Raw genomic sequence first — 5,000 nt, 5'->3', positions numbered from 1 at the left:
TATCTAATTGAGGAAATAATAATAACCTACTACACTCAATCAATGTCAACAAGACAGATATCGTTGGATTTACGACGCTATCTTATATGTGAGCCGAGATACGAGCGTTAATTGGTTTAATTGGCCAATTATTCAATTAATGAAATTGATGAAATGTTTCATCCAATAGCCAACACATAGATATGAAAAGCACTAAGAATTAATTTTGAGTTGAAACTTTTTTTTTCAGACATTAAACGTCAAATACAAGTGTTGTGTGTGCAAAAAATCGGCTTACCGCGTGTTACTAATGACGTCACAAATACGTCATCAAAATAAGGATACTACCTCAAAACCAGTTATTAGCAAATTCGAGACTACAAACGACATCATATCGAAAGATGAAGGCCTGGGACATCCCCGTTCTCTCACATTAAGGTTTACCATTTTAATGTTTTTTCGCGACTTTTTCGCGTCAAAATGGTTTAAAAAGTCGCGAATATCTCAACAATGCATGGAAGCCCGGAACGTTTTGACGGCATTTTCAGAAAGTACATTAAATTTCATTTCTACGCTAGCATGATCATTTTTTTCCTATCTCGAAAGTTTCATATAAAAAAATTGAGTTGAAAAACGTCTATTTTTGGATAGTTTGATTTTGAAATTCGTGATTTTGTGACGTCATTATGACGTCATCACTACGTCATCAGCTGTTTTTTCAGGACAGTTTTTGAAAGTTTGAACTTTCTTCTTTCCAATGCTGTGTTGCTAAATCGCGTATCTGTTATACTTCACTTTTTGCCTAAAAATATCCTCTACCTGTATGTATATAATCGTACCCATTTTTAACAAGAACACCCTCATTTTCGGCGATTTCAGGTTGTAATAACTCGGCCGTTTTTAATCCAATCGATCTGAAATTTTGACAGTCGCGTCTTTGTGTACTAAAATGCACGGAATACTAAGTTTTTAGTAATTCGGACGTCGGGAAGTTGGGTAAATTTTTACCTGAAATTCGGCGAATCCACAGAAACATATAGTAGGGGGCTGGCAAGCGGAGTTACTGGAACTTGTCCTACGACTCTCGGACTGTACCAAACTCACCTCCGTCTCGTCTACGAGCTCACCCTCGGACCCTTCGGGTCCTCGGGCTCGCATACTGCCACGGGGGGCTTGCCAGCCCCCTGATATATATATATATAGAGAGAGTGAGATACATATATATGTAACATCTGTCAGTTTTGTACACCCGTGTTGGACACCATTCTTTATTGCTCATGTGTGGTAATTAGATCAATCTATAACCATCACATATCTGGTGACAGTACACGATAAGAACCGTTGTCTATAAATTATAAAACGTGTAAATACTCTACGTTACGTACTACCACGCTTTACATAGGTAATTTCCATGATGGTTGTAAACATCTGGTTAGACAATTCTTATAGTGGGTTGCGTGGTCTATTGGGTTAGTGCCAGGTCTGTCACTCTGACGCCCCGGGGTTCAAGTCTCGGTCAGGGGGGTAAAATTTGTATTTCTATATTAAATGTGTTACTGCATTCTACCATCTTTCTCACATAGATATAACCTTGGTAACCCGATTTGTGACTTTTCTAATTCATTGCTGCCGAGTGCCTACGGTGCCTGCTATCACTGCTCTGCTAAGAATACATAGGTAATTTTCATGATGGTTGTAAGGCATCTGGTTAGACAATTCTTTTAGTGGGTCGCATGGACTATTGGGTTAGTACTGGGTCTGTCACTCTGACGACCCGGGGTTCGAGTCAGGGAGGTAAAATTTAAATATTTATGGTATTTAAACTTCATCAAACATTTAATGTTATCCAGAAATTTGACGATTTATCTATTTTGGTTGAATAATTCCCTGAAAATGTTGAGTCCATGATTATTCAAGGGGGAATTCCTAGAGACGATCCTAAATGCGTGAACGCGGCAGAAACACATTTGGAACTTATTTCTGCAAAAATATGGAATGCGATCAATGCTTTCAAGTCCTTGCCATCCGAATTGTGTAGTTGGCGTTATTTCAAAATAATTTCAGATCTCCATTTAAGTCTTTGGATGTAAGTCATCATATTCATTTAAAGCCTGCTTTTTTTTATCTAAAGACAGACTCTATTCTATCAATCAACTACGAGTCCAGGATCTAAAAGTATCCCCCACAACCATGACTTCCACATCAGATCTTTGTTTAATGAACATTGCGTCTCCTCCAAGACGAATATGGTGAAACCACTCCTAGTTGCTTCCATACCTACTTCTGTCCATGAGCAAGTTTGGGAACCTTTTGACAATATTGGTTTACTTAAGTTACCTGGCGAATTTGCCAAGTCGATCTGAGAGAAGGCTCCCACTCAGTTCAGTTCAGACAGATTTGCAAAGACGTCGCTTCGCCCGGGCTATATGCACGAGGCAGCCCGGCCTCTGCCAGCTATAAGTGCTGACACATCCCACTGTATCAGTGAACGCCGGCCTTCACACTACTTAGGCTAACATGACCACAAGACAACACACCTTTATGCATCACAACAAAAACAAACCAAATAACAAACCACAATGCATCCCTAACCCGGGCAATCAACATAACTACACTCAGGAAGGACACCGTACCTCTAACCCGTGGTTCTACAGGAATGACACAAGAATACAACATCCCTCATAGATATAACACAGGACATAAGACTCCCTTCCCCCCGTCATCTAAATCGCCTTATGTTCCCCGACATAACCAACCCCACGTCACGAACTGGGCACCGGACCATGTGTGAAAGGTCACGGTACCGACTCATGTTATACGCCCCAATACTGCCCCTCTCATGACACCTGCTCCCACCCATGGGCAGAAAGCACGGCGTTCCCAGACCAATTGAGACAAACGCAAAGATTCCTTTAGCAATGCCAGGCAAACCACCATTTTGTAGGGAAAAGCCTAAAATATTAACATTGGTAACACACCACAGTGTCTCAACTACAGTAGTTGCATTCCTTATGATATCACTCAGCCTCCATTGCTTTCATCTATGTTGAATGACAAGCCTGCATATTTCTTCTTAGGCACTGGATCTTCTTGCTCTGTTGTCTCTCTAGATATCTTGAGGAATTTTGAATTATCATTCGAATTGCAAATGAGTCACACCACCATCTGCGGGATAACAGGAGATAAGGTATCAACTTTAGGCAACAAATGCAACAAATATCTTAACATTTCTCTTGGTAATGAAATTTTTGCTCACAAGTTTGTTGTGGTAGAACCTAACTTTCCCCCGGGACACCTCAATTGGGTCATTGATTTCTCATACTGTACAGGAATTTCCCTCCACCCCCAAAGTAATAGCATTACTTTAAATAGTCTGATCGACCTGTTAAGGACTCCCTCTTGTCTATGGACGCATGATGAACCTTTCACATCCATATTGGCGATCCATGAACTCACACATGAACATACCCCGTGCCTACACCTCACTCTCCTCCCTACCATCCCCCTACTCCTCCCACCCGCCCTCACCTCATCTCTCCTCTTCGTGCTCGCTCCGTCTGCTCAGCTGCGACACCGGTACCCACATTACGTAAATCTACGCGTGTACAACACGTTGACGACTCTGCAAAATCTTGGACCGCTAATGAAGATGCTCCTAAGTTTATTGCTTGTGCTACCACTACCATTCCGGCATTTCATGATTTACTGATAGACGTTTCTTGTCCTTTGGCAAATGGTACTGCTTTAATATTACCTGACAATATACGAGTAAAAGGTTGTGCAAGATTACCTTCCTTGTATAATATTACAGATAACTGATGCCAGATGCATATATTTAATCTGATCCCGGCCCCATTAATTATCAATTCTGGCGTAGTTGTAATGTCTGATAAATTTGATTTTCCTTTTCCCTCCCCTGTTTTTTTTTTTTTTTTTTCTGCCACCACATCTTCCCCTAATGAGCATATCTCTGATCCTCTTATAAAGTAAAATTTAGATTTTCATGAAGGATATGATATTTTAAAGCACTCGTTTAAAGAATTCATAAGCGTACTGCCAACCAAGGACCTTCCTATCGGAAAAACATCACTGCTTCAACACTCCATCACCCTCGAGCCAGACACTAATCCTTCACACATGCCAAGTTATAAGATCCCACACTATAAGCAACAGGCCTTGGAAAAGGAGATTAAAGTAAGTTAGACATGAATCTTATTCAGCCATGCAATTCACCCTGGTCCTCTTCCCTCCTTGTTCCAAAGAAGGGTAATACTTTCCGCCCAGTGGTCGATGATTGAATAAAGTCTCAGTTCCAGAACCCTTCCTCATTCCTGATCTTAGGTTATTGCAAGACATTGGCTCTAATAATAAGATTTTTACAACCATTCACCTTGCTAAAGACTCTGCAGGTCCCTATGGCTCCTGAAAGGGTGCCATATACGGCTTTCTCGACTCATGTGGGACGCTTTGAATTTGTAGTGTGACCTTTTGGCCTTTGCAATTCTCCTCTCACAATTAGCAGGTTAATGTCACTTGTACTATCAGGATTCATTAATGATCAGTTCCTCATGTATTTATATGATTTGCTCACCCTCCCTCTCTGAACACAAGAATAAATTGCGTCAGGTTGTCAATAGGCTATCACCTGCAAGATTAACTATTGAACCAATTAAATATCAGTTCATTAAATCTTGATTAGATTTCTTAGGCCATACCATGTCGTCTAAAGGTAATGCACTGAATGTTTCAAAAGTTATAGCCATTGCCAATTTTCCTACATATAAGAAACAGAAGTAATTGAAACCATTTTTAGGCCACTTAGGCCGTTCATTCTAGGTTACGGGTTCATTGCAACCCCACTTACTCATCTCCTTAAAAAGGATTCCATTTTGCAATGGACAAACGAGGAGAAAGCCTCATTTAACACACTTAAGTCACGACTAATCAAGGCTCCACGTATACCCTTCCCCAATTTCAATATGCCTTTTGTCCTCACCACTGAGGCTTCAAGTTTCAGTCTC

This window comes from Penaeus japonicus, unplaced genomic scaffold, assembly GCF_977035675.1.
Source record: "Penaeus japonicus unplaced genomic scaffold, GWHDUDI00000001_assembly GWHDUDI00000005, whole genome shotgun sequence".
Lineage (NCBI taxonomy): Eukaryota > Metazoa > Arthropoda > Malacostraca > Decapoda > Penaeidae > Penaeus > Penaeus japonicus.
The sequence above is the reverse complement of the archived record's forward strand: the minus strand, read 5'-3'. Positions refer to the sequence as shown.